Consider the following 26,018-nt stretch of genomic DNA (forward strand, 5'->3'; position numbering starts at 1 on the left):
GTGGTGGTGGAGTACTATTCAGTAGTTAGAAGCCGTGGACCAGATCTTAAAAACCTGTTACAGAATCTGACCATGTTGACATCTTGATCTTGGATTTCCAGTCTCCAGAACTGTGAGAAAAAAATTTCTGTTGTTGGGTGCCTGGGTGGCTCAGTGGGTTAAGCCTCTGCCTTTGGCTCAGGTCATGGTCTCAGGGTCCTGGGATCAAGCCCCACATCAGGCTCTCTGCTCAGCAGGGAGCCTGCTTCTCCCCTCTCTCTGCCTGCCTCCTCTTTGCCTACTTGAGATTTCTCTCTCCAAGGTCACGTAGCCGGTGAGAGTCGTATCCTGGCTAGGACCCAGGGCCACCCAGAGCCGGCGCGGGCCCGGAGCAGGGGGGCTGGGAGGAGGAAGAGCCCCTAGCCCCGGAGACCTGAGAGCGGTATTCATCCTTTCTGATGGAGGTGTATCTTCTTTATCCTTTCATCCATATCTTCTTTATGGACGATATCTTCTTTATCCATTTGTTTGTTGAAGGGCATCTTGGTTCTTTCTACAGTTTGGCAACTGTGGCCATTGCTGCTATGAACATTAGGGTACAGATGGCCCTTCTTTTCATGACATCTATATTTTGGGGGTAAATACCCAGTTGCATCTTCACTTTTAATCAATAGTCACATCCGTAGGGTAATTTTGGATTGATTATTCATCTTAACCTTCATTTTCTCTTCTATTCCTTAATTACTTAATGTCTGAAAATTGGTCTTTTAAGAAAAGTTAAATAAAGTTTTGTTAAAATCAGAATAATTCTTGTCTAGGTTACTTTTGCCCATTTTTTATGTACTGCAATATAAAATAGAAAAGTCAAACAATATAATATTTATTAGATGTTGCTTTTTGGGAGACTGTGGTCACCTTTCTTGTGTTATTTTCTCCAAATACATATCTTTCTTCCAGCTTGTATATATTTCATGAAAATTCATATTTATTTTGAAAAGTCTTCCAAGCTTATGTCACATTTGAGTTCAGGAAATACAGTTGTGACTAGGAATATTATGTTACCTTTAGAGGTATGAAAATCAATTTATATAGTACCTCCACTTTTGGCAAACCTCATTTTTAAGCCTTTAGAACCATTCAGGTCATACTCAAATATGCAGTGAAATTCACTAGCCCCAAAAGTTCTACAATGTTTGGTTTCTTAAAGACAAGCTAAACTGAAAAGCAGTAGTAGATAAGGTTCATTCAGAATGTCATGTAGCACAGAAACAAAGCATTTGTCTTCCAGTGTGAATTCTCATAAGGTTTAACACCACCCCCGCCCACCCGCCCCTTCCCAACTTAGGCTCTTTCTGTGGCCAGGATCAGAGTCCTGTGATGTGTAGTCTTTAGGGCTACTCAAGTTTCAAGTCTGTGGAGCCTACATTCTCCAGTCGAGGCTTTCTCCAGGGAATTGACTTACAAAATGGGCATTTTGTAGAATGGTGATTACCGGGGGTGGGGAAGATGGAGAGCTGCTAGTTAAAGGGCACATCTTACATCTTGATGGGAATCTAATGTACAGGATGGTGACTGTAGTTAATAAGAATGTATTGTATACTTGAAATTTGCTGAGAGAGTAGACCTAAAAAGGATTCTTACCACAAATGAAAAAAAAAAGGCAACTATGTGAAGGATGGATATGCTAATTCATCTGATTGTGATAATCATTTTTCACAAAGTATTTGTAGTCGAATCGTTGTGTTGTATACTTTAAATATATACAATTTTATTTGTTAGTTATAGCTCAGTAAAGCTAAAAAAAAAAAAAAAAGAATGGTGTTTGTTCTTTTGCCATAGGGACCGTTCTTACTAAGTTTCTTCCTGCTTGGCAATGAATAGATACTAATTGAATGCTGGTCCAATGACTGAAGGGATTAGAGAAGGAGTGGTCTAGAAACAAATGACTTAGAAGAGCTTCAGAGCCTGACCAGTTTTCCTATGGGAAATTAAAACCATTTAATTTGGCTACTTAAAAGAATTTTTTACCGTATTCCATTTGTTATAGGAGTAGGTTAAAACTATGGCCTAAAATAAGGATTTTCAATTTTGTGGGAATTTAGTTAAGTCTTGGTAATCTTGTCACTTCTCCTATGGATGATGGGGTTTACTTGTGGAATATTTGTTTGTTTAGGTCAAACATTTTACTGACCTTTTTAATTTCATCAAACGTAGATGAATATGTCAGGAAGAGTCTTGGATCTATATTTCTTAAAGGACATGATTGATTGCAATTTGAATTCCTTGTATGCATAATTATTCACCATGCTAATGAGTATGCCTGCATTGTTATTTTAGATTGTAGAGAAGAAATTTCAGAAGAGTTATGTTTTTATTGGCACTGACTTTATTTTATGTCAGCAGTCATGAGTTCAAGTATTTTTGGTACAGATATCATTTTATAGAAAACACATTTGACTTTCTTCTAATGGACTATATTAAAATTTCTTTTACTTATATATTTTGCATGAAAACATTTAATATTTTTATCAAACTTATATACATTTATATCAGCACTGGCCACCTGAAATGTATAATTATAAGAAAGTGAAAATAGAAGGGGTTATAGCAAAACAAAAATCAGAAGTATACAATAATCTGATGCTATTTGGGAAAAATCTCAGAGTTTTAATCATGAAACAGACAAGCAGAGGACTTATAGGAAAGGAAAAAGGATCTGTAATTTGTCACAGGAGAGAGGATGAGGGGTACCTGGGTGGCTCAGTGGGTTAAGCCTCTTCCTTCGGCTCAGATCATGATCTCAGGGTCCCCACATCTGGGCTCTCTGCTCTGTGGAGAGCCTGCCTCCCCTGCCCTGCCTGCCTCTCTGCCTACTTGTGATCTCTCTTTTGCTGTCAAATAAGTAAATAAAGAAATAAATCTTAAAAAAAGAGAGAGAGAATATATAGATTTTTAGGAAGGCATGAACAGCTTCATATCTTATAATGCAAACACTTGTTTCTATTGAAATACTGTTTCTTGAAGTCACATAATATCATCTAGGAAACAGTGTAATAAGTAAAGAAAACTTATAATAATAAATTTAAATCTTTTAGGATAGATAACACCCAAGTCTTACCTTCCACTTTTCCTTCTGTGTGTGTCTAAATAATACTGTGTTTTATTTAATCAATAGAAAAGAACCTCTGTATGTAGACCAGATCATAGTGATTCACACACTTTTATTTTTTACATTTATAAATGAGTTATTATTAACTTAATTTCCTCCCAGTATCTCCTTTTATCTCTATTATATACCTCTTTATTTTTTCACTTTCTGCTTCTGGGAGACTTTTTTCCCTATATGAAGAGGTCTGAACAAAATTTTACATGTGGCTTTCACTTAACTGCTAGAAATATTTTCATGCTATTTCATTTCTTTTTCTTTTTCTTTTTTTTTTTTTTTTAAGATTTTATTTATTTATTTGACAGAGAGAGATGACAAGCAGGCAGAGAGGCAGGCAGAGAGAGAGGAGGAAGCAAGCTCCCTGCTGAGCAGAGAGCCCGATGCGGGGCTCAATCCCAGGACTCTGAGATCATGACCTGAGCCGAAGGCAGCGGCTTAACCCACTGAGCCACCCATGCGCCCCCTTTTTTTTTTTTTTTTTAAAGATTTTATTTATTTATTGACAGAGAGAAATCACAAGTAGATGGAGAGGCAGGCAGAGAGAGAGAGAGAGGGAAGCAGGCTCCTTGCTGAGCAGAGAGCCCGATGCGGAACTCGATCCCAGGACCCTGAGATCATGAACTGAGCCGAAGGCAGCGGCTTAACCCACTGAGCCACCCAGGCGCCCCATGCTATTTCATTTCTTAGTGGAGTACAAGTTACATTGTCCTAATGTGGAGGTGTCTTAAAGACATTTTCTTCCTTTCTCTTGGAATGGCCTAGAACCTCTGACCTGAAAATATGGAAACATAAGACTGTGAATCTTAGTTTACTATGTATTTTTTTTTTCCTTTCCAAATGCCTTTATTTTTTTTTAATATAATTTTTTATTTTTTATAAACATATATTTTTATCCCCAGGGGTACAGGTCTGTGAATCACCAGGTTTACACACTTCACAGCACTCACCAAATCACATACCCTCCCCAATGTCCATAATCCCACCCCCTTCTCCCAAACCCCCTCCCCCCAGCAACCCTCTGTTTGTTTTGTGAGATTAAGAGTCACTTATGGTTTGTCTCCCCCCCATTCCCATCTTCTTTCATTTATTCTTCTCGTACCCACTTAAGCCCCCATGTTGCATCACCACTTCCTCATATCAGGGAGATCATATGATAGTTGTCTTTCTCTGCTTGACTTATTTCGCTAAGCATGATGCGCTCTAGTTCCATCCATGTTGTCGCAAATGGCAAGATTTCATTTCTTTTGATGGCTGCATAGTATTCCATTGTGTATATATACCACATCTTCTTGATCCATTCATCTGTTGATGGACATCTAGGTTCTTTCCATAGTTTGGCTATTGTGGACATTGCTGCTATAAACATTCGGGTGCACGTGCCCCTTTGGATCACTACGTTTGTATCTTTAGGGTAAATACCCAGTAGTGCAATTGCTGTGTCATAGGGCAGTTCTATTTTCAACATTTTGAGGAACCTCCATGCTGTTTTCCAGAGTGGCTGCACCAGCTTGCATTCCCACCAACAGTGTAGGAGGGTTCCCCTTTCTCCGCATCCTCGCCAGCATCTGTCATTTCCTGACTTGTTGATTTTAGCCATTCTGACTGGTGTGAGGTGATATCGCATTGTGGTTTTGATTTGTATTTCCCTGATGCCGAGTGATATGGAGCACTTTTTCATGTGTCTGTTGGCCATCTGGATGTCTTCTTTGCAGAAATGTCTGTTCCTGTCCTCTGCCCATTTCTTGATTGGATTATTTGTTCTTTGGGTGTTGAGTTTGCTAAGTTCTTTATAGATTCTGGACACTAGTCCTTTATCTGATATGTCGTTTGCAAATATCTTCTCCCATTCTGTCAGTTGTCTTTTGATTTTGTTAACTGTTTCCTTTGCTGTGCAAAAGCTTTTGATCTTGATGAAATCCCAATAGTTCATTTTTGCCCTTGCTTCCCTTGCCTTTGGCGTTGTTCCTAGGAAGATGTTGCTGCGGCTGAGGTCGAAGAGGTTGCTGCCTGTGTTCTCCTCAAGGATTTTGATGGATTCCTTTCGCACATTGAGGTCCTTCATCCATTTTGAGTCTATTTTTGTGTGTGGTGTAAGGAAATGGTCCAATTTCATTTTTCTGCATGTGGCTGTCCAATTTTCCCAGCACCATTTATTGAAGAGGCTGTCTTTTTTCCATTGGACATTCTTTCCTGCTTTGTCGAAGATGAGTTGACCATAGAGTTGAGAGTCTATTTCTGGGCTCTCTATTCTGTTCCATTGATCTATGGGTCTGTTTTTGTGCCAGTACCATGCTGTCTTGATGATGACAGCTTTGTAATAGAGCTTGAAGTCCGGGATTGTGATGCCACCAACGTTGGCTTTCTTTTTCAATATCCCTTTAGCTATTCGAGGTCTTTTCTGGTTCTATATAAATTTTAGAATTATTTGTTCCATTTCTTTGAAAAAGATGGATGGTACTTTGATAGGAATTGCATTAAACGTGTAGATTGCTTTAGGTAGCATAGACATTTTCACAATATTTATTCTTCCAATCCAGGAGCATGGAACATTTTTCCATTTCTTTGTGTCTTCCTCAATTTCTTTCATGAGTACTTTATAGTTTTCTGAGTATAGATTCTGTGTCTCTTTGGTTAGGTTTATTCCTAGGTATCTTATGGTTTGGGGTGCAATTGTAAATGGGATTGACTCCTTAATTTCCCTTTCTTCTGTCTTGCTGTTGGTGTAGAGAAATGCAACTGATTTCTGTGCATTGATTTTATATCCTGACACTTTACTGAATTCCTGTATAAGTTCTAGCAGTTTTGGAGTGGAGTCTTTTGGGTTTTCCACATATAGTATCATATCATCTGCGAAGAGTGATGTATTATGTATTTTTTAAGAAGCCACTACAAGTTAAGTAATTTTTTGGTGTTATATGATGCTGTTTAACTTTGATTGGGCCAGGTAGTAGCAATAAGATTACTTCTAAATATCTTTCCATTTGGAGATGTTTATTGCTATCATCAGCAGTAGCCCCCTCCCATTACACACACAAAAACTTCCCCCACAAAACTTAGGTATGTATGTATGTATGTAAGTATGTATGTATGTATTTTAGTATTTTTGCTCTCTTTCACAGTTGTTTGGATGTGGGTAGCTTTCTGGAGAAGGGAAAGGGAGGCCTTGGCTGGGGGATTCTGTTAATTTAAGGCAGTGTGCATTCTGAATAGGCAGCATCTGCCCTTTCACTTTTGGTAATGCAGCTGACCCTTTCAGTTGCTGGATACCACAGCTGTTTAAGTGGCAACTTTAATGTGATACCTTAGAGTTATGTTCTTACTAAATAAATCACATTTGGAAGCTTTTATGCAACCATAGTCATGCTTATATTTTGAAAAGTCTAAACATGATAAACATTAAAAAAATGGATTTGTATTCATGAAGCCAAATTTGATTTTCTAGGTAATGACCAATTCATCTAGAAATTCAAATGGTTGCTTTTAGTGTTCATCTATGTAAAGTGACATAATCAAAAAAGAAAGCTATGCTGTGATACTCTGTGCTTCATTGCAAGTAGCTTTCTTGATGATAATTAATTTTGTCTAATACTCTTTCAAATAGTCTCTTCTCTCCTAAGCAGAATTTGCTCTAGTTTGAAGTAACTTAATGTTTACTGTTAGAATCAGAGCAATATGGTTGTTTGCTTTGTTTTTTATTTAGGAGCTTTTTCTTTATTTAGTACCAACTGAGTGGGCATATTGAGTATTTGAAATATAACTGTAGATCAAAAGATATACAGAGATGTTATGTGATCCCATAGATTTCTACCTTTAAAGCAAGCAGTGTTGGGATTTGTATATAAAAGATGTTGGATCTAAATTTGGATTAAAGGAGCAGAAATTCAGAGGCATTTAGTTCTCCCTAATTCCTAATGTTAGTGAAAGAGGGGGAGATAAATTGCTATTGATGTTTAAGAGTAAAATTCTTTTTTTTTTTAAAGATTTTATTTATTTATTTGACAGAGAGAAATCACAAGTAGGCAGAGAGGCAGGCAGAGAGAGAGAGAGGAGGAAGCAGGCTCCCTGCTGAGCAGAGAGCCTGATGTGGGACTCGATCCCAGGACCCCGAGATCATGACCTGAGCCGAAGGCAGCGGCTTAACCCACTGAGCCACCCAGGTGCCCCAAGAGTAAAATTCTTAACTATTATGGAGAATATCCTGATCTTTTTCATCATGTTTCATTCTCTCAATGTTATTCATACACAGCTTTTGGTATTTAATTTTAGATTTGAAATGGGAAATTGTCAAAAGGTATTTTTAAAAGAGAACTTCAAAGATTATAGACTATATATGTAAATATTTTAAAAAGCAATAAAGTAGGCAAAATTATGAAACTTGTTTTTTTAAAGAAACCAGAATTTTGTGTGATACCTTAATTTTAAAATTTACTTCTGAATTATGGTTCCAGTTTTTCTCATTTTTTAGAATTTCCACAGTTTCCTCCTCTACCTCAAAATAAAAAAAAATCTATTATTATTTAAGGTTGTGGAATTTAAGAAGAAAAAACATAGTCTTAGTTAACATTGGGATAGAGTGACTTTCTATTTCAGAAGAGACAGACATGGAAGGAGAAATGTGAGAATTTAAAACATAGCTAGTAGGCAGACAAATCACGGAAAATCTATTTCGAAATACATTGTAACATTAATAATCACACCAATAAATATTTAATTTAGACTATTGGCAGAAGAGCCCAGAAAATATTATAATTGGATTTTTTAATTATTAGTGACGCTTGATAGTAGTTTTCTATGCATATCTTAGAATTGGTTAGAACTTTGAAGTTACAGATCTGTAGAAAGTATTACATACCATATATAAAATACTATATCATTAGAATTTGTGATTAAATGACATTTGATCATATTTTGATAAAGTTTTATTGATATTATAAACAAACTTGACAGCCAATTAATTTAAAGTGATTATTTAATGTTCACAAATTGCATTAGTTGGCATGCCTCCATTTTGGATTTATAATTTGGAAATTCTTTTAAGTCAAGGAATGATCACCTGCTTCATTGAGATTATGCTAATCTAAAAGAGCAAGGTGGACTCATACTTAAATTAGACCTCTGACCCAAACTTGGCAGTTCTCTCAGCTTGCCAGGGAAAACACTTGCAGGGATCATTACTTTCTTCCATCATTTTGAGAGGTTCTACCCCATTTTTCTCCTTCATTGGCTAACCTTTGACTTCCCAGAGACCTGCATTTCTTTACAACAGGACGAATAAACACTCTTGGTATGTGAAGATTAAAGGTCCGTGGCCCTGCAGGTGCCCTGCAGCAAATTTGATCGGAATTAATTTGGCATCTCCAGTTGTGGTTTGTTTTGTATAGGAAACCAGATAGAATTCAATAGTGTATTTGAATCTTAAGACTTAATACTTTTGTTACAAGCAACAGGATAAAAACATGACCAAGTGCCAGTAACATTTACTCTTCAAAAGAAAGTTTTTGTCTTTCTGTGCCTGGTTATCTTCAAGAGTTGCAGAGTAAAAGAGAAAATTTCAGTGGAAATATATTTCTGCCTGTTATATAGAAAAGACCTTTAAAAGAGTCATTGCTGACATGAAAGGGAAAACATTCTGATTTTCTGGGATGTAAGCCTTAGAAAACAAGCCACAGTAAAAGAAACAAGTAGAAATGAAAAACTTATGACTTGAGGAGATGACCTGTTGTGAATTATTTAATTCAGTGGGTATCTCAGATGGCCAGTTTTTCTCTACAAACTTGCTTCCTGTGAACTTACCTTTTTGAGTAGGTATCAACTTTTGTTTTAGATTGAAAAATCACTGTAACACATACCACTGTTGTGAATACATGAAACACTTGGTGTAGGACATACTGTAAAATATGTACTATAAATAACAAAATAAGCTTCTATAAGACCAAAGAATATAAGGAAGTATTTCTCTAGGAAATTGTACCTATTGATTGGTCTTTAGTAATAGGTGACTTGGCTAGCAGATTTTAGAATCTAAAATTAGTGGATGCATTTTGCAATTTCAGTTAGGTACTTCTGGCATCAGATATAGTAATCTGGAAGCAGTAGAGAAATCAAGAAACAGAGAAGCAAGAAGTAATAAACCCTTTCTTAGACACATATCTTCTTCTTCTTCTTCTTTTTTTTTTAAGATTTTATTTATTTATTTGACAGACAGAGATCACAATTAGGCAGAAAGGCAGGCAGAGAGAGAGGAGAGGAAGCAGGCTTTTTGCTGAGCAGAGAGCCCGATGCAGGGCTCGAACCCAAGACCCTGGAATCATGACCTGAGCCAAAGCAGAGGCTTCAACCCACGGAGCCACCCAGGCGCCCCTTAGGCACGTATCTTCTACCTTTTTGTTAAAGTGGGCAGCAAAACATGTATTTCACAATACTACCAATGCAGCTGACTCCTGGAGTTTAGTTGACTATGTTCTATTTATTACTAGAAAAGCTAAAAACAAGCATTTGGTAACATATCTGATAAGTTCTGAGTGTGTTTCATAAAATAGTACATTCAGAATCATGAAGGGCTGTTCCTCTTTAAATATCTAGCATGGGCAGAATCAATTTGTTCAATACGTATATCATCATGTTAATGAAAACTTCTTGAATAGTTGGGTAACTTATAAATATTTATCAAAGATAGTTTCCTCAGTCTCTATCGTTTACTGTAGTAAACCTTCTGAAATTTCATTGAATAGAAATTTAGTTATGCCCTTCTCTTTTTTAGGAGAGATATGCTTAGTTCTCTTATTTGTTTGTAAGTCTTGGCTTTGAATTGCCAATTTGATAATTGTTAAGTAGAAGAGAGGAGAGACTAGAGCTTTAAAAGAACCTTAATCAGTAAGTTTTCAGGACTCAGGAATACTTTTTTAAAAAGCCATGTTTTTATTGTGGGATATCATGATGGGTTAAAACAGAAGGCTCTGGACCACATACTCACTAGCCTACTCACTAGCTCTGAGACCTTGGGCAAGATACTTATATTCTCTGTGCCTCACATCCTCTTTCTGTAAAATGGGGCTAATAATAGTACCTATCACATGAGGTTGTTATGAAGATTGAAAGAATTAATATAAACACTTAGAAAAGTGCCCGGCAATAGCACTATATGTATTTTAGCCAACATTATTATTAAATTTGGTACATTTGCCTATTTTTTTACTTTGGCAATTGTTTTGCTTAGGGAGCCTGTAATTGTAGTTATTGAATTAAATTTTTTTTGCAGAAAAAATTTGTCTCTGAATTATATCTCTCTTAGAAGATTGGGCCCATGACAGGAAAGCTAGGCAAAGAATTAGGTCTTTCCTGGTAAATATTATATAATGGATCACTTAGTCAACATCATTTAGTGCCCATGTGTACAAGTTTTGTTTTAGCCTTCTTGGTTTGCTGGATTGGATCAAGTTAAACAGTTCAAATCAGAGGTATTTGGAAATTGTGTTTCTTACAGGGATTTGATTCAGGAAGGCAGCTAATTACAGTCTCTAAGATCAAGGACTTGAACTGTAGTCCTCATGGAAGCCACATTGAATTGGTGGTATCTTGATGCATCACAAAGGAACATGCATTGCTTTTCTTTTTCTACCTGTTGTACTAGTATTTTGTTTGTGGTTTAAATAGCATTCAGCAGTCTTCTATTGTTGTTGATACTGTTTTTCACTTAGAGAAAATTTGGAAGATGGTTATCTGTTCTGTGCTGCCAAATACATTGTTAGTATGCAGACCCTACAGGCACCAGCTGCAATTGTTTTCTGAAATACATGCAACCAATCTAGCTATCATGCACACAGCTGAAGTATTTCTGGCTATATTTGTTTTTTTGTTTTTGTTTTTGTTTTTTTAACACATAGTTGCATGCATAGTAACTAACACTTTTGGTTGCAAAACTAAAATTGAAGGATGCATACTGTGTTTTGAGGCGCTTGATCTTCTTTTTCATCTGTTCTTGGTTTCCTGCTATTATTCTTGGGCATTTCTCATTAGAAGTATACATTCAAATTCTATCTGATAATACCCTTTTGGAGGGGTGGGGCTCAAGACAGTTATATAAGTATATGATATACTGAAATGATTTGCTTTGACATGACTTGATTAGAATTTACTTTAGCCCTGAGCCAGCTCAAATAAGATTGAGCTAATTTATGCCACTTTTTTTTTCTAGTAATGTTGAACTGGAGCAAAACCACTTATTGTGCTAATGCTGTCTTCTAAAATGTACAGATGTGTATTTACACAGCTAGGAAGCTTATGCATGCTAGTTGCATTTTAATCTTGTGGTAAGCAACATACTGTAAAAGGTATAGCTTGTCTCTTTGGCATGATTTTCTGGTGTGAAACATGATGTATTAAATATTAAAATAAAAAGCTGTAGTAGTATGGATATGTTTATTCCATAGTTATAGTCATGTGGTCAATTTTATACTCTACGAAGCAAATAGTAGTAATAATAGTAATAATAATAATAATAATCATTGAATACTTATTAAGCCCTTACTTTGCATCAGGCACCAGACTAAGCTGTTTAAATTAAATAATTCACACTGAAGAACAATTTTTGATATGGGTACTGATATTATTTTTTTAATTTCACACATGAAGTAAGAGAGGCTTACAGATGTTAGCATACTATTTCGAGGTCACACAGTTTGGGAGCAGGGATCTAATTCCAGTTGTTTTTGACTTTAGAGCTCTTAGTGTCTGTTCAGTTTTTTCTGCCTCAAATGTTAAATTGCCATGCAGGTTATGTAGATTAGTGTCTCAGCAGCAATTAGATGGCACACTCAAATGGAGTAATTGAGAGGGTAGTTGTGAGCAAGGGTAAGAGAGAACAACAAGGGAGATGAAGCTGACAACAGTGGGAACCATTACCATCCCTATGTGTGGAGGAATAGAATAAGGGATTGGTTACCAGAGCTTGAAGAGTATAGCTGTAGTATAGGAGAGGACCATCCGACAGGAGCTATATTGCCTTAGGCTGAGGTACATGATCCCCTTGGTGATCTAGTAGGGAAGGAAATACCTGACCCCACTTTCCTCCCTCTCCTGTCTCTTGCCAGTGATCCTTGTTGGCCAAACTCAACTGGAAACCAGAGGAAAAGGGATCCTTTGATACAATGGTCAGTTTCTTCTGACACAGAGCAGATTGGAAACAGATGGAAAGTTTTCAGGGCAAATGGAAAATAGCCAGTTCATAGAGACACTACTAAGAAAATAGTTTCTCAGTATCAAAGCATCAGTGAAGCCAAGATTTTTTTACTTCTCTCTCTAATCATTTGACTTGCTTTTTAAAAAAAATTTGAATTTTAAAATTTTATCTTCTAAATTACAGATTTCAGAAGCAGCATGGGTAGACTAGGATTGCCAGAGTTACCTTTAGGATTTTGAACAAATGAACTTTGGATATGCCTCTCCTTGTTTTTTCTTCTTTAAAATTTGAATACCAATACCAGTACTATTCCTATTATAGATAGATACAATAAGAGTTCATGGAGTAGTAATAAACTTTAGACACTTAATAACATAGATATATCTACATTTTTTACGTTTTTCATTGGTCTTCCTTCCTAAATCTTCAGACTTCTAGCTGAGATAATTTTTTCTCTGCCTAAAAAACACCCTTTATTATTTCTTTTAGTATGGGTCTGTGGTAAAGTAAATCCTTCAGTTTTTCTTTGTGTGAAAAGATTTGTTTATGGTCATTTTTGAAAGATATTTGTGCTGGGTATAGAATTCTAGAATAGCAGTTATTTTCCTTCTGTGCTTTGAAAATTACCAGTCCTTGGTCATCTCACTCTATAGTTACTACTGAGAAGGTAGCGCTATGTTATTCTATTACTTCTTTAAAGGTAATCTGTCCTTTTTGGGCTGCTTTAAGATTTTTCTTTTTGATTTCAGCAATTTTAGTATGATAGGCTTAAAGTTATGGATTCATTCACAACTAATTTCTTTCCAAAGCTCTTACTTCAAGAGGGCCCAAAAGTGTGGGTGATAAATCACTGTTATTTTTAAAAAAGAAATTGGTGAAAAAAACCAGTAGGTAGTGTGGGTTGATGTAGGTAGGTTAATGGTGTTTCTTTTAAGTACTTTTACATATTTTTTTTTTAAAGATTTTATTTATTTGAGAGAGAGTACATGTGTGTGCATGGGTGCAATTGAGGTGAAGGGCAGAAAGAAGGAGAGGTAGAAGCAGACTCCCCATTAAGCCAGGAGCCTAAGGTAGGGCTCAATCCCAGGACCCCAAGATCATGACCTGAGCTGAAGGCAGATGCATAATCAACTGAGCCACCCAGGTTCTCCACATATTCCTTCTTAATATTGCTTCTTTTTCTCCCCCTAGCTGTATTGATATAACTGATAAATAAAATTATATATATTTAAGTTGTACAATGTGATGGTTTGTATGCATATGTATTGTAAAATGAGTACCACAATCAGCTGATTAACACATCCATTATCTGTGTGTGTGTGTGTGTGTGTGTGTGAGAGAGAGAGAGAGAGAATGAATGAATACTGGTTCTTAACAGAAGGTAATGGTAATGCAGGAAGTCAGGAAAGGTCAAAGAGAATCTAACAAGGTTCTTTCTTTCACTTATGTTGGAAAAGTGGAAGAAGAGAAGAAAGGCATACACTTTTCCCCCCTTTACACAGAGCACTAGGAAAAAAGATAGAAGAGAAGAAGGTGATTAGGATCTCATTACTTATTACAGTGTAGTATAGACTTACAAACATCTCCTCTATCTTTGTCACTTTGTTACTAATGAAATAATACATTTGGAGGGAGAAATAATGGAAAGCATATCAATTCATAAGCATTGTACTAAAAGTGAAGGATCTTATAAAGAGTAAAAGATTGTTTATGGTAAAGAAAAACTTATTTTATCCAGTGAATGTCAATCTGTAATGCAGGCCATCATGCTGCTGAACCTTTTTCCTTCCAGACAGCAAGTTCATTTTATATCAGCATCAGTGAGGTCTCCCAAAGTCAATCCTGTTACTCAGGACAAGAAAATGTAGAAAAGGGAGAACAAGGAATTTTATGGTTTAGAATGTAAAAAATTTTTTTCAAATCACTAAACTGTATTGGAGTAAAAATGATGAAATGCTTTTCTTTTGATAGTAATCTAAAAATGTTTGTATACTAAATCCTGTAAGCCAGATACTTGAGTTATTGGATTGATATTGTATGATGGAAAGTATCTGAAGCATTTTGATTTCTTGAAAAGTTATGTTGTGAAAAATTTGTTTTGTAAGAGTAGATGTACCAAAAGCATATGTTATTGTTATTACCTAAAACCCAATAAAAGATAGTTTTGCAGATTATTACCACATGTGTGTAGCAGTTGCTTTCACAGATAGGTTATTTTAGATACCAGAGTAATTTGTTTCATATTTTAGGCATTGAAGTGCCCCTTCAAATCCGGTATTCCAGTGACTCTAGCATGATATATAATAGAAATAGCACAAAATAAAATATCTCAGCAAATAATTGAAATAACAAATTCTGTGGGCAACCCACTGAATGAAATGACATTTACAGAGACATTTTGTGCATGCAGTATTTCTGAGGAATCTTCTCCAAAAGCTACTAAATTCAATAATTAAGTTCTTAAACCACATAACTCAAAAGAACAAGAGCACAAAGCAATTTGATTGAATCACAATTCATTAGTGACCACAATATAGTATACTTTTAAACATTCAACTTGTAACATATTTGCTTATAAAGTATCACTTACCTGTGTACATACAGTAACAAAATTAGGATTTCTTCTTTTTGTGGTCTCTGTTTTTTGGATTTTAAGTGATGACAAAATTCTCAAGTCTTTTGAACTAAGGTCAAGTACAGTCAGTAATAATAGTAGTAGCAGAAGTAATTAAAATCATAAAGAAGGCCATTCTCATTTCCCACTTGGAAGGACATGAGCCTTGTGTGGTGTATTATTATTAATGAATTCCCATCACCATCTAGATTAAACATTTTTTTTATCAGCATAAATGTATTTCACAAATTTGCTGTTCAGTTTAGGAGTACAGTTTTTGCCTTATGTATTGCATTTTGGGCGTCTGTTTGTTATTAGTAATTCCTTAGTTGTAAAAGCTAATAGACATTAAGGAATATTTTACTTTTATACCTTAAAGATGTTGCTAACTTGGGCTAAGTTCTGGTAGATTTAGATTATGTGTTTATTGCTAATGTGAATGCAAATAAGTAAGTCTTGTAGGCCTACAAAAAAGGAGACAGATTTGTACTGTAATGAAATCATTCACTGAAGCTATTCACATTATATTGTATTTTGTTGCAGTATTTTCACTCTATACCAAAATGAATTTCTGAAACAAATTGCTAGATATTGTTAGCAGGTCTGCAAAATGACCTCAATCACTGAACGAAGAGCTTGTCAAAAGTCAGGTGATAAGGAAATGACATATGTTCAGTAGACTGTATGTGTGTAGAGGGGTGGGAATTGTAGATGTGCAAGTAAATATCGTTTTCTGACGGTAAAAGATAGATAGGCAGGGTGTTGTTAGTTGGTTGTTCTCTGAAGCTCAGGCACCTAGCTAACTGTATGCTGCAAAAAGATTCTGTGTAACATGCTGAGAAACATGGAATCAAGTTAGTAGTGATTCAAATTGGAGTTGCAGCTCAGCACAGAGCTATTTACTTTCCTTAAAGAAGATAGTAAGGTCAGAATTAAGGGCTAAGCTGGCCAGAAGGATGTGTGAACACAAATTTAGAGGTCAAACTGTTAAGAATAGCCTCAACATTCAGGCAGGAATAAATCGGTAAGAAAATAGATATTAGTGAGTTTCTGATATTCTTTGTTTTAATTGGATTTTTGCTAAAGAATTATTACTGCTAAGGTGTCAGTCCAATCATAAGATTTGTTTATTCACTAAAGGTCTGACGTTTGCTAGCTTGAGTTCATAGAGCTATAGGGAAAACACCATAAAATTTACGTATTCATCATAAGATTTTATTTATTCATTTATTTATTTATTTACTTTTTGACCCCCTCCACCCATTTTTTCCATTTACTGTCCACCTCTGACAACCACCAGACTGTTCTAATCTATGAGCTTTTTTTTGTTTTGTTTTTTTAAAGATTCTATTTATGAGAGACATCATACAGTACTTCTCTTTCTTTCCCTGATGTATTTCACTTAGCAAAATGCCCTTGAGGTCCATCCATATTGTCCCAAATGGCAATATTTCATTCTTTTTTATGATCAGATAATGTTCCATTATATATATGTATACCACAATTTCTGTATCCATTCACCCATCAATGGACACTTAAATTGTTGTTTCTTCTGTTGTTGATCTTAGCCATTCTGACAGGTGTGACGTGATTTCTCATTGTAGTTTTGATTTGCATTTTCCTGATGATAGTTGATGTTGAGCATCTTTTTATGTGTCTTTTGGCCATCTGTATGTCTTCCTTTGAGAAATTTCTGTTCATATCTTCTGTCCATTTTTAAACTGGATTGTTTTTCTGCTATTGAGTTGTATGAGTTCTTTATATATTTTGGATATTGTCCATTATCAGATATATGGAGCCTGAACCTGAGCTGAAGGCAGATGCTTAGCTGGCTCAGCCACCCAGGAACCCCTAGATTGCTTTTGATATTATGCACATTTTAACAATATTCTTTCATGAGCACAGAGTATCTTTATGTTTATTTGTATCTTCTTCAATTTCTTTCATTAATGACTTGTAGTTTTCAATAACACTCTTGGTAAAATTTATTCTTAGTTATTTTATTCTTTTTGATGCAATTATTAATGAGATTGTTTTCTTAATTTATAAATTTCTTAACTTTATTCTTTTGATAGTTTGTTATTAGTGTATAAAGATGCAACAGATATTTGTGGGTTGATTTTGTATCCTGCAGTATTCCTTTCCTGTATTTTATTTATTAGTTCTAATTTTTTTTGATAGAGTCTGAAGAGTTTTGTATATATATGTAATATGTCATCTCCAAAATAGTGATAGTTTTACTTCTTCCTTTCCCATTTAGATACCTTTTATTTCTTTCATCCCTAGGACTTCCAATACTCTGTTGAATAAAGGTGACAAGAATGGGCATCCTTTTTGTGTTTCTGACATTAGAGGAAAGGCTTTCAGCTTTTCATCATTGAATCTGGTATTAGCTGGGGGCTTGTGATATATGACATTTATGATGTTGAGGTACAGTCCCTCTATACCCTCTTTGTTGAGAGTTCTTACAATAAATAGATGTTGAATTTTTTCAAGTGCTTTTCTGGTGTATTTGGTGACTTTTAATATAGAGCCATAAGGCAGAGAAAGAATTACGGTTATTATTGGGGACTTGGTAGTGAGGTTACTTGTAGTAATATTGAAAGAGATGGAAAGCTTGGAATAGGAACCAGTTTTATGAGCAGGAAAAGTTTAGTGTCAGCATGTTGAATTAAGATGGCTGATGTATATAGTTGGAAATAAATACATGCAAAAATTTGTTTTAAACTAGAAAGACTCATATATAGGTAAGTTAATGTAATTCAAGTAGAAATACTATGCTCAGGGGGACAGCATGATCTTTGAGATTATAGGCTAGACATGGGCCTAGCAATTGTCAGTACACATGTAACAGCTAATAGAATCTTGAATTCTCAGAGTTAACAGTGAGTGGGAAGAACAGAGGTATGAATAGTGTTTAGGGAGTCGTCATAATTAAAGAAAGCCAAATAGATAAGTAAACTCTTAAAAAAAGAAAGAAAGAAAGAAAGTAAGAAAGCCAAATAGTAGTTAAAAAATCAAAGGAAGTCCAGTGGCATTGGAGCCAGAGGAGTGGAGTAGATCACGACAAAGATCTGTGTGTCTACAAAGACTTGTGCTTCCGCTTGTCTGGTGGTTCTCACCTGAATATGGAAGAGTAGCCTTAGAATGCGAGCTTGCTATCATCACCTCCCCATCTATCCTGCAAAATCCAGCCGTTCTCCTGCTTTGTATCTTCTCTTGATAGATGACTTTAGACCTACCTCTCCTGGGCTAAAACTAAGAAGTCCTCTTTGACTTCTTTCTCTACTCTTTCCATACTGAATTGACTGTCCTGTACTATTGTTCATCCTGTCTCTACCATATTTCTTCTGTCCATTGTAATTATACTGTTCCTAATAATTCCAAAATGTACTACATAGAAAGGTTTTTGATATTGTTTTAAACCATATTTCTTGGAAATAATGATATCATTTCTGCTATGTTAGAAATAAAACCATGGTCATCATATATATATAATAGTTCAGTTATTCTAGGGAAGAGAACCCATAAATGTATATCTAGGTAGGAGGACAATTTTAACTTACCATCCAAACTGGGGTACTTCTGAGAATGAAAGGGGGCACTGTTAATAATTTACCAGTAAAGGGAATAATCTCAGTCTTTTGGTATCGGTTGAGTCCTGATTTGTGACCCAGTATGTGGTCTATTCTTGAGAAGGTTCCATGTGCACTTGAGAAGAATGAGTATTCTGTTGTTTTAGGGTGGAATGCTCTGTATATATCTATGAGGTCCATCTGGTCCAATGTGTCATTCAATGCTCTTGTTTCTTTATTGATTTTCTGCTTTGATGATCTATTTCTGAGAGAGGTGTGTTAAGATCTCCTACTATTAATGTATTCATATCAATATGATTCTTTATCTTGATTAACAGTTTTCTTATGTAATTGGCTGCTCCCATATTGGGGGCATAGATATTTACAATTGTTAGATCATCTTGATGGATAGTCCCTTTAAGAATTATGTAGTGTCCTTCTGTATCTCTGACTACAGTCTTTAGTTTAAAATCTAATTTATCTGATATGAGAATCACTACTCCGGCCACCTTTTGAGGTCCATTGGCATGAAAGATGCTTCTCCATCCCTTCATTTTCAGTTTGGGTCTATCTTTAGGTTCAAAATGGGTCTCTTGTAGACAACATATGGATGGGTCCTGTTGTTTTATCCAGTCTGCAACCCTGTGCCATTTTATGGGCGCATTTAGGCCATTCACATTGAGAGTGATTATTGATAGATACGTTTTTATTGACATCGTGTTACCTTTGAAGTCTTTCTTTCCATAGATTGTCTCTATATTTCTGTTCAATGCTATCCTTAGATTTTTTCCTCTTTTATAGAACCCCCCTTAATATTTCCTGCAGTGAAGACATATAAATGGCTATCAGATATATGAAAAAGTGTTCATTATCACTAGCCATCAGGGAGATTCAAATTAAAACCACATTGAGATACCACCTTACACCAGTTAGAATGGCCAAAATTAGCAAGACAGGAAACAACATGTGTTGGAGGGGATGTGGAGAAAGGGGAACCCTCTTACACTGTTGGTGGGAATGCAAGTTGGTGAAGCCACTTTGGAGAACAGTGTAGAGATTCCTCAGGAAATTAAAAATAGAGCTTCCCTATGACCCTGTAATTGCACTACTGGGTATTTACCCCACAGCTACAGATGTAGTGAAAAGAAGGGCCATCTGTACCCCAATGTTTATAGCAGCAATGGCCATGGGTCTCCAAACTGTGGAAAGAACCAAGATGCCCTTCAATAGACGAATGGATAAGGAAGATGTGGTCCAAATACACTATGGAGTATTATGCCTCCATCAGAAAGGATGAATATCCAACTTTTGTATCAACATGGTCGGGACTGGAAGAGATTATGCTGAGTGAAATAAGTCAAGCAGAGAGAGTCAATTATCATATGGTTTCACTTATTTGTGGAGCATAACAAATAACATGGAGGACAAGGAGAGTTAGAGAGAAGAAGGGAGTTGGGGGAAATTGGAAGGGGAGGTGAGGTGAGCCATGAGAGACTATGGTCTCTGAAAAACAATCTGAAGGGTTTGAAACAGTGAGGGGTGAGAGGTTGGGGGAACCAGATGGTGGGTATTAGAGAGGGCACAGATTGCATGGAGCACTGGGTGTGGTGCAAAAACAATGAATACTGTCATGCTGAAAATAAATAAATAAATGAATGAATGAATGAATAAATAAATAAATAAAATATAATTTACCAGTACAACAGGCAGAAGCAGGGACTATAAAAAGCAGGATATACGATCATCTACCCCAGTGATTCTCAACGGGGAGTGATTTTGCCTCCTATAGGACATTTGGCGATGCCTGGAGACATTTTTGGTTGTCATAAGTGGGTGGGGGAGAGTTATTACTGGTGTTTAGTGGGTATAGTCTAGGGAAGCTGCTAAACATCCTGCAGTGCATGGGATAGCCATACAACAAAGAATCATTTGGCTTTCTTCATTTAATTAATTCAATTAAAATGTTTATTTAGCTTCCCTCCCTCTCTATACCACTTATTTAAGGTGCTAGGTTCTTGGGATGCATTTATGAACAAAGCAGTCATGGTTACTGAATTCATGGAACTTGTAGTTGGGGAGACCAAGATTAAATACCTAATTACATGAATATATTATTTTGACTGTGGAAAAACCCCATGAAGGAATAGTACTTAGTACTTTTGTATTATATAATAAGAGATCTGACCTAGAATGTGAGGTCAGGAGAAAATTTTCCGACATTTGGATTGAAATCTGAAGGATGATAGGCTTGAATTAGACAAAGATAATTTATGAGGAGAGGGGAGGAAGAGTGTACCGGGCACCAAAGGGGCATGGAGAGTGACAGTCCCAAAGAAATGCAATAAGATCAGTGTGTGTGTGGGGGGGGGGTCGGGAGGAGCATGGATTGAGGGGCAGTGAATGGATAAGGGGGGAGTGGGTAGAGAGAGACTGGTGAAGTAAGCAGGGGTCAAATCATAGCTTTATTGAAAGGATTTTGAATTTTAATTGGGAAACCAAGGGAGGTTTCTAACTCTCAGAATAGTGAGATCAGATTTACATTTTAAAGAAGATTCCATTTCTTTTTCCCCTTTACTCTGCATGGTTCCTAACACAACGAACTTGCTTGCTGCATGAGGTATTGGAAAGCTACTATGTTTTTTTCCTCAAAAATGTCTATATCTTAACATTTTAGTGGCTTAAAAACAGTGGTCATTATTTTTGCCCCACTGACATTTTTCTTTTCAGTAGAATGTTAATCTAAAAAGTAAGAAATATACTTTCTCCCATGGGACATATTAAACACTATTTTAATTTAGAAAGAAAAGTAATGTGGCCTAGAAATATTTGCATTTTTTCTGAACTCTTATGCAAAAAAAGTTTCCTGCCATGCTTTACCTTATACTGCATTTGGAATAACATATGATTGTGTATTTCCAAACCTCTACTCATGCTGCTTCTCCACACAAAATACCTTTTTTCTGTCCATCTCTTTTTATTTAAATTCAACTCATTTTTCAAATCCTCCATCAGGCCTTTCTTAGTTTCACAAGTTTAACATTTTATAATGTTTTTATCTGTGTTTCTACTAAACCTTGTTTATCCATTATAATACTTAGCACATAATGTCTTGAGTTATGCAGAACAGGATGTAGGCACCTATCTTCCTTAGTGACTGACATGAGCCACACCTTTGTAAACTTCTATGACATCTTATACAGTGTTACTTTAAAAAACATTATTTTTAACACAGTGGTTCCTTACACACCTAGTCATAGTCATGACATAGTCAGGAGTGCCTATTGAATGAGTGAATGGAAGTGACATGATCAGTTCTGTCAAATACATGGAAATTTAGGAGGACTGAGAAAATGTATTTTTTTTTTCCTCCATTGGAATATTTCAGTGGCTTATTTATTTGACAGACAGAGATCACAAGTAGGCAGAGAGGCAGGCAGAGAGAGAGAGAGAACGGGAAGCAGGCTCCCTGCCGACCAGAGAGCCCTATTTGGGGCTTGATCCCAGGACCCCGGGATCATGACTGAGCCAAAGGCAGAGGCTTTAACCCACTGAGCAACCCAGGCGCCCCACTCCCTTTAATTTTTATCACCAACCACTTTTCCATCTGAATTCTCTTAGGGAGAAATAGATTTTCTGGCTATTGGAAACACCTGTATATTATTACTTATGCTCATACTTATCCCCTTCTCTGGAATGACCTCCCTAGGCTTAACACCTATGCAAATCATGCCTTTTCTTTTAGGCCCAATTTGAATATTAATTTATCTGCTTTCTTTTTCTCCATAGCACTTGTCACCTTTGAACATACTGTATATTTACTTCTTTTGTTCGTTGTACTTCTCTCCTTACTAGAATGTGAGCTCCTAGAAGAAAGAGATTTTTGTGTGATTTCTTCACTGATTGTCTCACTCTGAAACCTGTGCCTGGCACATCTTTGATACTCAGTAGATAACGTGTTGAATGAGTAGTTCTGGCCTTACTAAACACTTTTCCTGAATGTCCGATATTCTGTGCTCTGTGTGTGTGTGTGTGTGTGTGTGTTCGTTCCCTTCATGGGGAGCATTTGTCTGGAATGTTCTGCTCCTTGTCTTATCCAATTCCTGCGTATGTTATCTCCTCTAGGAAGCATTCTCTCCTTTCACTATCTGATTTGTTTTCGTTCTCCTTTGTTTCTGTTGGCTCCCTTGCTTACATCGAATATCTATCAGAGCATGTCTCATACATTCTTGTTTGATTTACATGTCTGCATTGCCCACCATGCTTTAGGTTCTTCAAGAGAAATGACCAATGTAAACTGTCTCTGGTGCTAGAATACAGTAGGAGCTACATAAATACATACATAAATAAATATATAATCTTTTTCAATAATGAAAGAAGCTGGAGTTGAGTCAAATCCTTATCAACACATTTTGCTTCTGCAGCAATAAATAAGTACTTGTAAGAAATTACATCATTTTTTTTTCCTGGTTAGCAATTTTCTTATTTAGTTTAGGAATATAATTAGTCATATGCAGGAAATAGCCTTGTGTTGACTTTCTACTAAGTCTAATAAGAATTAGTTCTTGATCTCTGAGTTCTTGATGCTTGGAATTTTTTTACTACAAGAGATATTTTGTTCCGTCTCTCCAATACAACTTCTGTAATTTCTGCAATTTGCTGTGACAACTTCTTTTTGCAGAATTTTTGCTGCTTTGATATCTTTGGAAGCTGGCCTTGGCTCCCCATTTTACTTGTCTTTTTCTTGGACACTCTAATTACCTTGTCTCGCCCATTAAATAATCCAGCTCTTGATTATCATGAAGCTAATTATGGATAGCAATAACTGAAAGCTATTTACATAAACCTCAAATTGCACCTTAAAACTTGTTATAAATTTTCTATTCTTGGGAAGTCACCATAGAATGGTGAATGAAAAAATACCTCACTGTGAATCAGGAAATTTAGATTCTATGTTTGATTCTTCCTGGCTCCCAGATTTTCATATTCAGTATGAGCTAGGTATATCAAAGTGTATTGGTATGATGCTTTGCCTAAGAGATGTTTATGCAGGAAAGGACAAAGAAGGCATAATTATTTTTTAAAAACTGCAAAAATAACTTCTCAACGCATACATACTAAACATACACAGGTGGTTTGCTTAATGCCTGACTTAATTCCTGTTAAAGGCTTAATGTGGTAGAAAATCATGGCGTAGAATCATGTCTTCTTTCATGCATCAGGGAAGGACTCCAACATCTAGTTTTATTTGTGGAAAGATTAATTGCCTTGAACTTATTCTTTAGAAAGGTTTCTTCTTTTCTTTGTGAGAGAATGTATTTGCGTATTGGCTTTCTTGGCATTTATACATAGAAGGCTCAATGCCAGGTCAGAGCTACCACCAGCATACTGTGTCTTGCCACTACATTTGGCATTGCCTTATTGTTTGATGACTAGAAGGAATAAGGAAGGGATATTAGATAACTGTAAATAAAGTTGGGTATATTCTATTATTGACCTCAAGGGTCTTATTCTATAATTATTAATTGCTGTATGGAATGTTGTAGTCTTTTTGGATTACTTTATATCTAAAAACAGATATTATAAAGATGAATTTAGAGTGAATTCTTTTGGAAAATTTCAGATAGATGAAGTTATCATGTTTTATATTGAGGGATATAAATTCCCTATTACATAATCTCTATTCTGAGAGAGTTTATAGGCTGACCAAAGGTGACAAACATGCCAAAGTTAAAAAATAATGCTGTAACATTTTATAAATGCTGTTGTAGAAGTATTATGTAGTGGGGATAGTGAAGTGGTCCATTTTATTTGTAAGTAATAAGATCAGCTGTGGAAGAGATAATTTTTTAAAAAGGCAATTATTTGGAAGGCTGATCATGTCAATTATCTTTTCTGTGTAACAAGCTGTCTGAAAATTTAGTAGCTTAAAACAACAGCTATTTAGGTCATTATTCTGTGGGTTGTCAACTTTTGGCTGATTGATTCTTCGGCTCTTTGCTGTGTATTAGTTTCCTAGGGCTGCTGTAACAAGTTACAACAAACTTGGTACCTTAACAGAAATTTATTCTCTCACAGTTCTGGATGACAGAAGTCCAAAATCAATGTTTGAAGAAGGCTGATTTTGTTTGCAGGCTCTTAGGGGGAATCTATTTCATGCCTCTTTCCTAGTTTCTGATCACTTCTGGCAGCCCTTGGTGTTCTTAGTTTGAACTCTCATTGCTCCAGTCACTCTCTGCCTCTGTCTTTACCTGGCTTTCTCTGTGTCTTTTTTTTTGTCTCTTTTAAGGACACACAGAACTGGATTACAGCCCCCTCTGATCCAGGCTGATCTCATTATTCTCTTAATCAAAGCAAGATACAACTCCAGTCCAAATTCAAGGGGTGGAGAAATAGGCTTCACCACTTGATGAGAGAAGCCATAAAGTCACATTGCAAGAGCCACCGGATACGTAGAGGGAGAACATTTTGACCATCTTTGCAGTCTACCACACTGATAAAGAGAAATGGGCAGGATGAAGGAGAGGGTTGAATGAGTGTGGGAGTTGGGAAGAGAACTTATATGGCTTAAATATAGAGCAAAAATGTTAGACAGGCCCAGGTCATGTCATGGTTGATTTTATATATAATCTCTGTGGGTAGTGTGTTGATGATGTCTCCCTCTCTGTCTCTCTCTCCTCTCTCTCTCTATATTTATTTACTCTATACTCTCTCTCTCTATATATATATATTCTGTGTGTGTATACATATATGTATATATATAGTGAGATACACACACACACACACACACACACACACAGTGTTTGTATACATTTTATTTGCTGTTCCCCCCCTTCATCTATATTGTGGAGAAGTTCAAATATATACAAAGTAAGTGGATAGTATAATGAATTCTACTGTACCTAGTGCTTAGCTTCAATAATTATCAAAGTTCTGGCATGTTTGCCATGTTTTTCACACTTTCAGCTATCCTATTTTTTTATTCCTATTTTTAAAGGTGAAATTTATATACATTGGAAGGCGTAAACCTTAACTGTATAGTTTTGGCAAATGGATTTACCTGTGTAACCTATAGCTCTCTCAAGTTATTGAACATTTCCATGATCAGAAATATTCCTGGGGCTTTTGGGTGATGCAGTCAGTTAAGTGTTGGACTCTTGGTTTTGGCTCAGGCCAGGATTTCAGGGTCTTGAGATCAAACCTTGTGTTGGGCTCCATACTCAGTGTGGAGTCTGCTTAAGACTCTCTCTGTCCCTCGCACTCGTGCTGTCTCTCTCTCCCTCAAGTAAAATAAATAAATCTTAAAAGAAAAGAAAAGAAAAATACTTCTTATGTCCCTTTTCAGTTAATAACCCCCTTCCAGGTAACTATTACTGATATTTTTTTCATAATAGATTTATGTTGCATATTCTAGAATTTCATATAAATGACATCACACAGTATATAATTTTTAAGTCTGTCTTATTTTGTTCAGCATAACATTTTTCAAGTAATTTTTCTTGTTGTATG

General features: G+C 36.0%; 1 protein-coding gene across 3 annotated transcripts in view; it reads left to right on the plus strand.

Moving 5' to 3' along the window:
• BBS9 (Bardet-Biedl syndrome 9) overlaps nt 1-26,018 on the plus strand; it is a 447,161-nt gene that overhangs the window by 137,851 nt on the left and 283,292 nt on the right. The window lies entirely within an intron of this gene.

Source organism: Mustela putorius, unplaced genomic scaffold (genome assembly GCF_011764305.1).
Source record: "Mustela putorius furo isolate JIRA1106 unplaced genomic scaffold, ASM1176430v1.1 tig00003845_pilon_pilon_pilon, whole genome shotgun sequence".
Lineage (NCBI taxonomy): Eukaryota > Metazoa > Chordata > Mammalia > Carnivora > Mustelidae > Mustela > Mustela putorius.